Source organism: Dasypus novemcinctus, chromosome 13, assembly GCF_030445035.2.
Source record: "Dasypus novemcinctus isolate mDasNov1 chromosome 13, mDasNov1.1.hap2, whole genome shotgun sequence".
Lineage (NCBI taxonomy): Eukaryota > Metazoa > Chordata > Mammalia > Cingulata > Dasypodidae > Dasypus > Dasypus novemcinctus.
This window is the reverse complement of record NC_080685.1, coordinates 16,820,068-16,832,536: the sequence shown is the minus strand read 5'-3', so window position 1 is coordinate 16,832,536 and position 12,469 is coordinate 16,820,068.

Below are 12,469 nucleotides of genomic sequence, written 5' to 3'. Positions count from 1 at the left end.
TACCCAACTTGGGGGGAAGGGGGGGAGAATGTTAGCTGTCTTCCTGGAGTAACTTCAGGCGTCTCAGGTTTTTTGGTCTTTTCATATGATTGCTAGATCATAATTCCAGGCATCATTCGGTTTAAAACGTTATACTAAGTCTTTTTTTTTTAATGTTTAGGTAAGAATACCCATTGGAAGGAATTATTGAACTGTAAGTTTAACTATTACTGATAATATTTTATAATTTACTATAAATAAATATAGATAAACCTCAGATTCTTTCTTAAGAGCAGATTTTGGAAAGAGAAGAGATAAAAGGAAGTAATCTTCCATAGAATGAGCAAAGGCAGCCCTCATTATTAGTAATTTATAACATAAAGTAGACGAGTTTCAGATTACCTTCTGAGAGCAGGTTTTGAAAAGGAAGGAGATAAAAGGGAACTCATATTCCTTAGGAACAAGCATGGGGAACCCTGTGTGAGTTAGGTTTTCGAGGTCAGAACAAAGATTGGAAGGCCTGCTGATTCCCAAACCCATCTTTCTTGCATCTCATAAGGAATGGTCATACACATGGTTCTTTCCTGCATGTGAGAATTGCTCTTATTTGTTGTACCTGCTTCATCAAATACTGATTGAGCATCTTTTGTGTATCAGGCATTTTGCTGAAGACTGAGGAAGCAAATATAAATAAAATGTTGTCCCTACCATGAAACCATGAAGGCCTTCACAAACTATTAGGAAAGACAGGCAAATGAATGAAGACTTGTAGTAAAGTGTGCTAAGAGCTATTATATGTAATAACAATGTCATATAAAGAAGAATAATACACATAAGAATGATAGTTGGTGCACTAAAGAGGAACCATGTTCAACTCTGTGACAAGAGTAATCGTGGTGTCAGCTGAGACTGTCAAAGAAGGATTTGCATCGAGGAGCTTGATCTTAAGGCTAAGTATTAGCTCTCAAGACAGAAAGAGTATGGGAAATATATGTGAGGAAAGAGAAGTATGGCATGTTTGGGAAAATGTCAGGATAGACTAACATGACTAGAAGGTAGAACTGATAAGTGGGGAAAGTGGAACAGTTGGTAACATAATGAGAGAGAGATGAGAGATCTGTTTTGGGGATAATGCAAGTCCTGGGCAATGGACAGGACTTGACAGGTTTTATGCACAGATGTGACGTGATCAATGCAGGGCAAAATGCTGACCACCTGAACCAGCAGAAACGGAGATGAAGATGATGGATTGGATATGACTTAAGACTTAGAGGCTAATTTGTTGTGGTGGTGACAGAACAAGCTAAATGACTTTCAGTTTTTGGTTCAGGTGACTGCTATAAAATGAATCAAGCTAAGGGCTATAGGAGGTGTAGCATTTTGGTACTGTTTATGAATTCTAAAAATAGATATGGGATTATGTTTGTAAACTGATCTGTTCCTCCTGGTGTATTAGATTGTATTAAATTCAGAGGTTTCACTTTTACATGATTAAATAATGATTAAAACTTTGATTGGGTCACGTCAGTAGGAAAAACAACACAGCAGAGGAGAGAGTTTTGAGTTTTGATGCTGGAGCCTGGAGAAGTAAATACACAGTACAAGAACACAGAGAAACAGAGATGGCTCCATAGATGCAGCTGAGGCCCGGAGAAGAGAGAGAGCTGGATAGTCTACAACTGACCTTGTGGAGAGAACAGAGCAGCTGAGCCCAGAAGAAATGTCCCAGGGAGAGAGACAAGCCTTATACCAGCCTACAGCTGAGACCAGAAGCTGGGACCACAGAGCCTACAGAGGAAGGCTGAACCCTCGCAGAGACCAGCAGCCATCTTGCTCCTACATATGGCAACAGACTTTGGTGAGGGAAGTAATTTACTCTTTGTGGCCTTGTGGCTATAAGTTTCTACCCCAAATAAATACCCTTTATAAAAACCAACAGATTTCTATTTTTGGAATTCATAAACAATATCAAACTGCTACAGGGTGCCAAGGTAAATTCCTAGACATCTATTGGCTTTTATAATGTGGATTTATTTGGAATAAAAGTTTACAGTTCCAAAACCATGAAATGTCCAAAGAGGTACCAGCAGAGATGCTTTCTCACCAAAGTCAGGTACTGTTGATCCTGGTGTGTTGGCACGTGGTAAAGCAAGACGGCTGGCCATCTTTGCAAGGTTTCAGCCTTCCCATCTGGGCTCACCATCTCCTCTTGAGCTGCTCTGTGGGCTCAACCTCTTAGGACTTCGTGCTTAAGCAATCCTGTAGTCCTCTCTCTCCTGGCATAGGGCTTGTTTCTTAGGGCTTCTGTCCTTGCAGCTCAGCTGTGGGCAAAACTGGAGTCTTCTCTCTTACATGGCAGGTCCCCTTTTCCTCTCTCTGCCCCTGTGAGTCCATTTATGTCAGACCCAGCAAAGGGGTAGGGCCTCAACCTGAGTCATGCCTCACTGAAATGGTTCAATCAAAAGCTCTTAAAGCAGTATTATCAAGGAGTCTATTCAAAGGCCCTTGGACTGAATTTAATGCCATCAAAGGGTATCACACCCAGAAGAATAGTTTACAAACATACTATTTCCCTTTCTGAGGTTCATAAAATAATCTCAAATTGCCGCAATTACTATCTGTATATCCTTTGTTCTATCACTACCACCACTGTTTTAGGTCAAGTCCTCAGTATTTCTCAGCTGAACTACGGCAATGGCTTTCAAATAGGTTTTTTTTTGTATCTCCAGCTTAATATCATTTAGGGTTCAGCAAGAATAAAGGAACACCTCTAGTTTTCCAACAGAGATAATGTTACATGGGAAATTGAAGAGCTGAGAAACCAAACAAGGATAAGGAACAACCTAGAAATAGCAATATCAGAAGGAGCTACTATCTCCAGGGCTAGAGGAGCAACGGGAGGAGGTAGTGTTGTCAGAGTCTAGAAATCATGGCACGCACATGCACACGCGCACGCGCGCGCACACACACACTTGAAACATTTACAAAATTGGCCATATTCTTCACTGTAAGTCAACACAATGTTATTAGGTGTATCCAAATGAAAGTCTTTTTATATTTACCTGAAGTACTGAATCTTTTATAGTCATGCAGATTTCCTGCAGTATATTTATATTTCTGCTTTAAATTAATTTTGTTTGATATTAATAAAGTCAGGCAGCTTTGCTTTAGTTAATATTTGTATGGTATATCTTTTTCCATAATTTTACTTTTAACCTTTCTGTACCCTTATGTTCTAGGTTTGTCTCTCTTGAAAACAGCATAAAATTGGACTTTGATTTTTATCCAGTCTGGTAATATTTGTATTTTAATTGGAAAATTTAGTTTGCTTCTATTTAATGTAATTATTAATATATTTTTATTTAATCATATCATCTTACAAACAATTTTCAGTTTGTCCTACTCTTTTATGCTATCCCTTCACTTTTTTTGGATGAATTATTTTTTATTATTCAAAGTTTCTTATATTAGTTTGAAAGTAATAAACTCTTTTTGATGATGGTTATATTGAAGATTATGACTGAATTCTTAACTTAGCAATTCCTAAGGACATTAAAACACTATCTCCATTTATCTTTTCCTGACAAACATATTCCCACTGTAATTTTAACTCTCCACATATTTGAAAAGAAATTAGACATTATTATTTCAATCAATTAATTTGTCCACAAATTTATAATTTTCATAGCTCTTTATCACTTTTTGCATTTCCAATTCTCTATTTGGAATCATTTTCCTCCTGCCTGAAGAGCACACTTTGATATTCTATTTTGCATAAGCCTATGCATATTTACTGATGTGAAACTTTCCTAATTCTTGTATGTTTGAAATTTTTCTCAATTCATCTTCATTCTCAAAGAACAGTTTTGCTATGTATGCATTTCTGGATTGGAAATTTTTGTTTGTTTATTTTAATGCACCATTCCATTTTCCCTGGCTTCCATGGTATCTTCTGGGAAGTTTGTGCTCATTCTATTTGTTGTCCATTTAAATGCAATGGCCATTTTCTTACTATTTTTATGATTTATTATTTTTCTTTGGTTTTCAGAAAAGTCACTGTGACGTGCCTAGGTGTGGATTTCTTTATATTTTTATAAATATAAAGTTGGGGTTCATAGGTCTTCTTGAATCTGTGTATTGATATCTTTCAAAATTTTAGGAGTAACCGTAAACAACTATTTTAAGACTTATTTGTCCCATACATGTATATTAGAACCTCTTGCTATGTACTGCATGTATCTGAGCCTCTTGTTCTGTTTTCACTCATTTCCTTCTCTCTCTTTCAGCTCTGATAGTTTTTTAGACTTCTGCCAAAATCTTCAAACTTTTCCTGTTTATCCTTGAACAGAGTAAGCATAGTTGTTTTTAAAAGCCACGTTTGATAAATTGAATATCTAGAGCTTTTCTGATCCATTGTCTGTTATTGCCGCTGATTTTCATCCAAGTTGTTCTCTTCCCTTATGTGAAGAGTAGTTAATTATCGATTGCTTTCTAGGTCTTAATCTGAGCCTATTTCTGTTGTGTGCAAACAAAATTCCAGATTGGTCAACAAGCCAATGGACACAAGTAATAGTGTTGAAATCTTCCATTCAGCATGCCTTTTCTTGAGGGATTGGCTCAGTATTTACAAAGGAAGTCTTTTGTATCGAGGTCACATTATGAAGTGATGTACAGAGGTAGAAGTGCACAGTACACAGCGTAATTCCAGCACATGGAGGGCACAGATGGAGAAGTAGCAGAAATTACAGGTATGAGGTATTCTGTGTAGGAGATGAAGGTTAAGTAAGGATAATTCATAATGATGTGGGAATTTCACAGAGCACAGCAGAAAGAATTTGGAAGGAAAAGGAAAAGTTGGGCAAAATATAGTATGGAAAAAAACAAGATGGTTTTAAGGATAAACTAACTCTTTATTCCAAGATGATTTCTGACTTTTCCATATACGCTTAGCTTTGCCTAAGAGTAAACATATAATATAAATAACATATTCCGGTTCTTTTGATTCCACATCATGACTCAGACAGTCAATCTTGAAGAAGAAAACACCAATTCCTAAAAAATTACAAAATTAAAAATAAAGTAAAAGAAAGGGGAAAAAGAAGAGTGACCTTACTCACCTGTAACACTAGGGGGAACCAGAGCACAGCTTAGACTGCAGTACAACACACTCCTTTGCTGCTAGTATTATAATGCAAAGCGAGGAAGGACTTTTTTAAAAGAATGAATTCAAAATTTCAGAAACTTGTCTCCAAAATGACAGTTCTACTTTTCACCTGATTAGTATGCTCATGTTTTTTGAAAGCCAGTGTGTATTGTGAGTGTGTTTTATGGGTGACTATTTTTTAGTTGTTGTTTTTTTTAAAAATTCTATCCAAATTAGTATCCCTGAGGATGAGAATAGAAATAATGGAACACAAGAAATATTCTGAGCTATAATTAAAGAACTTCCCATAAATTAAAAAGGAGTTTATCTAAAGATTAAAAGGATACAGCAAACCTTCCCCCTCCCCCATGGCACACACACAAACACACACACACATACATACACACAAACAATGAAGATCGATCCTAGGACATTATGTTGAGTGAAGTAAGCCAGATACAAAAGGACAAATATTGCATAGTCTCACTAATATGAACAAAATGCAAAGAATAAACACATGGAGTTAAAACCTAGGGAATAGGTTACTAGGAGATAGGAGGGCAGAGAAGGACTACTGATGGCTTAATGTATGTAGTTGGTCTAATTAACTTGACTATAAAAGTGTGGAAATGGATAGAGCTGATGGAAACACATTTTAGTGAGGAGCAGCTGGTTTATAAATTGGATTGAGGGATGTAAATGTCATTTGAAAGAAAGCTAGAGAATAATCTGGGGACTGAATAACACAGTGAACTCAGAAGTGGATGAGACTTTTGGTTGACGGTACAGATGCAAGAGTGTCATTCTGTAAACTAGAGCAGATGTACATCACTATTGCAGGGTGGTGTGAATGTGGAGAAGCATGGGAAAAATACAACTGGTGTGACCTATGGACTGTGGCTAATAGCAATACTGTAATATTCTTGCATCAGTGCCAAAGATGTAGTGTGTTGAAAATGGGGGCGGGGGAGTAAAAAGTGTGCCAAAAGTACACTATGGAGCATAGTTAGTGGTGATAGTTTGATGATATGATCTCATAATCTATAATTAAATATCCACCACTGTGTGATGTGTTGATGAAGGGTGTTGTATGGGAATTCTACACATGTGCGTGATTGTTTTGCAGGTTCACAACTTCTGTAATAATATATATATATTTAAATTTATATATATATAATATATATATAAAAGATTGATCCTAGGAGGACTGACTTCTGGACTCACAGATTAAAGACTTTGATGACCACACGGTCTCACAAAAACAATAAACATTTTCTATAAAAGAGAAACTGTTGAACCTAGGTAAACCAATGAGGTCTACGACATTTTAACAGAGGCTCTTCCCATCTCTCCTGCATCCAAAGCTCAGGGAAGCTGTAGTCTGGTCACTTTGCTGCCAGGGAGAAGGAATGACTTCCTCTGGAGCTCCATTAAAAGCACCATCCCCAGAGCACAGTAGACATTTTGTGCAAACCAGCAGCTCCCTGGAAAATATTCCCAGGGTGTTGTGGCTATTTGATTTGACACAGAACTCAACTTAGTCAAAAAACATACAAAAGCTCTACACCCAGGGCATTAAGGAAAACAATAGCAATCTGCTGGGAACACCACAACTGCCTAAGACTGTGATTTTATTTGGGGCAAGAAGACAAAATAAAGAAAGACTGGCAAGAGATTTGAAGGAAATCTTAGAGACTAATGATGACAGGAACACTGAAAATTTCCAAACTATTGCTAGAGATCTAAAAGACATGTGTACATGTCCACAGAAAGAACTGTGCAAGGAGAATATTGCAATATTTCACTTCTGGCTGACCTTGAGGCATTGCACAAGCAGGAAGTGAAAGCTAAAACTGTCTCCTAAACTGTCTGAAGTTTGGAGGTATGCCTTCTCCATAGTCCCTTGGCAAAGGGTAGAAGACACAGAGGCAAAGCATTTAAAGATATCTTTAGATCAATCATTGACTGATCAACAAATCATAACGTACCCAGGGATGATCCCAAGGAAGCCAGGCTTAAAAGTAAAAATACTAACTTAAAAAAAAAACAAAAAACAAAATCCCAGCAGAACACTTAGGAGCTTCACGCTGCAGGGAACACAGAATCTATAGAATTAGTCTAAGAAAGTTACTAAACAAACAAGCAGAAGCAACAAGAACAAACAACAAACACAACAATAGCAAACCCTGGAGGGAGGAATGTATGAATCTAACAGAGGTGATGCAGTATACAGGCATACCTCGAAGATATTGCAGGTTCAGTTCCAGGCCATTGCAATAAAGTGAATATTGCAATAAAGTGAGTCATATGAAATTTTTGGTTTTGTGCATACACAGTATAGTCTATTAACTGTACAATAACATTATGTCTAAGAAACAATGTACATACCTTAATTTAAAAATACTTTATTGCTAATATGGATTAGAGTGGACTTACTGGTATTCTACTATAGACTTATTGTAATTCTAGCAATGGAAGAAAGTATATCATTGATGTGGAGACAGTGGCCACTGGAGGTGCTGAAGTCAGGGAGAGGGATAAAGAGGTATAACACGGGGACAGTTTCAGGACTTGGAATAGTCCTGAATGACATTGCAATGACAGACATGGGTCATTATACATACGGCCATAACCTATGGAATTGAGTGGGAGAGGGTGTAAACTACAATGTAAACTATAATCCATGATTAGTGGCAATGCTCCAAAATGTGTTCATCAATTGCAACGAATATACCACAAAAATGAAAGAAGCTGTTAATGTGGGAAAGGGTGGGAGGTGTGGGGAGTGGAGCATAAGGGAATCCCTTATATTTTTTTATGTAACATTTTCTGTAATCTATGTATCTTTTAAAAATATATAAAATATATAAATATATAAAATATATATTTTTAGAAATCTAAAAAAAAAAATCAAAAAACTTTATTGCTAAAAAAAAAGGCTAACCATTACCTGAGTCTTAAGCAAGTTGTAATCTTTTTGCTGGTGGAAAGTTCTGCCCTTGACGTTGATGGCTACTGACTGATCAGAATGATGATTTCTCTGTAGTGTGAAATCCTTTCCAAAAGTTTTCCAATTTACACTGCCCAGATCCATCAAAGGAATCACTATTTATGGCAGCAAAATAGCCTAATGAAATGTACTTCTTAGATAATAAGAACTTGAAAGTCAAAATGACTCTGTTACATGGACTCCAGAATGGATGTTGTGTTAGCAGGCACACACACACACACACACACACACACAACATTAATCTTGTACATCTCCATCAGAGATGTTACCAGGTGCATTGTCAATGAGCAGTAATATTTTGAAAGGAATCCTTTTTTTCTAAACAGCAATAAGACTGTTTCGCTTCCTTATCATTCATATGTTCAATGGAGTAGCACTTCTAATTTCCTTCAAGAATTTTTCCTGTGCATTCACAGCTTGGCTGTTTGGCACAAGATGCCTAGCTTTCAGCTTATCTCAGCTTTGGACATACCTTCCTCACCACATTTAATACTTAATCATTTTCAGTTTTTTATTTAAAGTAGAGATGTATGACTCTTCCTTTCATTTTAACACTTAGAAGATTTTGTAGGGTTGTTAGTGGTCCTAATTTCAATATTGTTGTGCCTCAGGGAATAAGGAACATCCCAGGAACATGAGAGAGAGAGACTCGGAACAGCCCATCAGTGGGGCATTCAGAACACATACAATGTTTTTCAATTAAGTTTGCTGACTTATACAGATATGATTCCTGGCATCCAAAACAATTTTGGTAGTCACAGATCACCATAACAGATAGAAGAATAGTGAAAAAATTTGAAATGTTGCAAGAATTACCAAAATGTGACACAGAAACACAAAATGAGCACATGGTTTTGGGAAAATGTTATCGACAGACTTTCTTGATGGATGGTTGCCACAAACCTTCAATTTGTAGAAAACACAGTATCTCTGAAGCACAATAAAGTGGACCTGAATAAAATGAGGAATAGCTGTTTACCTCACATGTTCCATTTTTAACCAAATATTATGAAACATACAGAGAAACCTAAAAGGAGACCACATACATGGAAACAAAATCCAGCCAACAACTCAGTGATGTCAGCAACATCGCAACATAAGACATCCTTGGAAACAGCCTCCCCAGAGAATCGCAAATCAAAGGACAAATCCCATTTGCTTGGAACTCTGGAAGATGGTAGAGATTGGAGAAGGACTCCACAAATGCTGAATTAAAGAAAAGAAAAAGAACAGGTAGGAAATTTCTGTCCCGGACCTGCTGGTCTGTTCCGCTTTGCCAACTCAGACCCGTGCACCTTGGGATATAGGCAGAAGCTCAAGTCCCACCCTCAGCAGACATAGATCATAGGGTCACTCGGAGCAGCAAGTTAGAACCCCTCGCATACTCAGTGCAAGTCCAAGACCCAAGTCCGCAGAATCCCAGAGCAGAACACAAACCTCTAACCTGTGCCTCATACAAAAGGACCACCAGGGGAGGAAAAAAAGAGAGTGAAAGAGATGGCTGCAGAACTAGTGCACTCACTCAGTTTCTGCTGGCTGGACCACATAAATGCAAAATAGACTTTTCTGGAGTGGCCCATCTTTCTGAATTGACCACGTATGACTCCCTGGGACAGGATAACCCAATAAGGAAGAAAAGGGACAGAAAAGCCTCAAATAAATAATTTTTAAAAAGGTATGAGGGTTTAAATTGAACTGCTGAAGGGCAGAATTGTTCACAGAACTGAAAAGTGTATGGCAAAGGGGGCACCAACTGAGGGAAAGAATTTAGAAAAAAATCATAAGAACAGGGGAGAAAAGTGTGCACAAAAACAAACAGAAGAGATCAAGATACTTGGAGAAGGAACAGAGGAAAATATGCTTTCTCCTGGAGGCGAAACAATTGCACAGAAAGTGTAATTTTTAAAACTGCATTGCATATCCAGGGCAAGAATCAGATGAAGAAGAGCTAAGAAAATCTGAACGGCTAAACACGGGTTATTCTTAATGCCTAATATAAGTTGGACCAAACATCAAAGAAGAGCCTTAAAACAAAACCAGTAAACAATAAAACCCTAGACAACAGGGAGCAACTGACCTTCAGAGTTAACTCATCAGATAATTGGATGCCTAGGCATCAGCAAAAATTTACAAGCCATACTAAAAAATAGTAAGACATGGCTTAATCAGTGAACAAATAAAAACTTCAGAGGAAATACAGAAGTTGGAATAACTAATCAAATAAGTTCAAACAAATCTACTAAATCAATTCAAGGAGATGAGGGGAAAAATGGAAAAAGATCATGGATATTAAGACAGTGTGTGAGCATAAATAAGAATTTGAAAGTACAAAAAGAAACATTACAGAAATTATGCAGCTGAGAGATGCAATAGCAGAGATTAAAAAGAATAGATGGAGGGAAACAGACTTGGCCCAGTGGTTAGGGCGTCCATCTACCACATGGGAGGTCCGTGGTTCAAACCCCGGGCCTCCTTGACCCGTGTGGAGCTGACCCTCGCACAGTGCTGATGCGCGCAAGGAGTGCCGTGCCACGCAAGGGTGTCCCCCGCGTAGGGGAGCCCCATGTGCAAGGAGTGCGCCCTATAAGGAGAGCCGCCCAGTGCGAAAGAAAATGCAACCTGCCCAGGAATGGCGCCACACACGGAGAGCTGACACAGCAAGATGACGCAACAAAAAGAAACACAGATTCCAGTGCCACTGACAACAACAGAAATGGACAAAGAAGAACATGCGGCAAACAGACACAAAGAACAGACAACTGGGGGGGGGGGGTGGAAGGGGAGAGAAATAAATAAAAGTAAATCTTTAAAAATAAATAAATAAAAAGAATAGATGGAACATGGGACATATATGGGCAATGGACTTGTTCTGCATGATCTTGCAAGGATGGATATAGACCTTGCCAAACTTCTTCAAAATCTATAAAAGATATGGTCCAAAATGTAAACCATAATGTAAACCATTGCCCATGGTTAGTAGCAATGTTTCAACATTTGTACACCAATTATAATAACTGTACCATTCACATATAAAATGCTATTAATAGGGGAAAGGGGAAAAGGTACAGTATGTTGGATATATGGGAATCACCTATATTCTGTACATGACTTTTCTATAATCTAAAGCTTCTTTGAACAAAATGAAAAAAAATTAGACTCTGGGCAACTAAATAGAAACAAATGTCACTGTACATGCAAGACAACAGATCTTAGAGTGATGAAAGACATAATGTTGGCAATTTTTAAAATTTTATATTTTTAAATTTTTTCATTATTTCAAACTTTAAAAAATTTTGTATCTTATTCATTATTTTAAAAGCTGTCATTATTATATCATTTTCCTAGTAATCATATTCAGTTATTTTGTTGGCTTCAATTCTGAAGAAGTTTTGGGTCACAGAAGGGTTGCACCTGTGAAAGAGGAGGATCATTGATGTGGGATGTCAGAGAGGGGAGATTCTTGGGAGGAGGCTCACCTGGGGCATACTTATAAGGCATATGAATGTGTTCAAAGGTTCATGGAGCATTGTCACAGTGAATGGAGATACATACAATAACCAAACAAATATTGAATTCCCATCCTGGTAAGCTCTGCCACATTCTCTAATGGGATGGCAAGAATTCCCTGAGCACAGGGAAAGAGACTAGTAAAGGAGGATGGACCATTGACAGGTCCTTGATTGTGATGACTGTACTTATGTACTTTTGACATTGAAACCTAGCATAGTACTATAGGGTGCCTAAGCATTATGTCCTGAGAGCTTCCTTGTTGCTCAAGTGTGGCTTCACTCTAAGCCAAAACTCAATATATAAATATATTGCCTTCCCCCCCAGCATGGAACATGACTCCTGGGGATGAGCCTCCCTGGCACCAAGGGATTACTACCAAGTACCTACTAGCGATGCAACTGGAAAAACACTTTGACAAAAAAGGGGAAAGGAGAAAGACAAATTAGTTTATATGGTTAAGAGACTTCAAAGTGAGTTGGGAGGTCATTTCAGAGGTTATGCTTATGCAAGTCTCAGCAGGAACCCATACACTGCCAAAGTAAATATTACCTCAAATAGTGGAGACATCCAGACACTATGGGCAGGGCAGAGAGGTCAGGAGTGTGGTGCCCTGTCAGTGGGCATTACTTTGGAATTTACACTCCCCAGTGTGATAGAGTTGGACTCAGTTATTTTTCCCTACACATAGCTCTGCTGCCCCTCTATTTGAACCTATAGTTAGTACTAGAGTTGATAGGTGTATGTCCAAAAGACTTAAAACTTTGGTCTGTCCATGTACCAGTTGGGCCCTGAATCTCCACAGACTTGCAACACCTACTCCCCAGTTC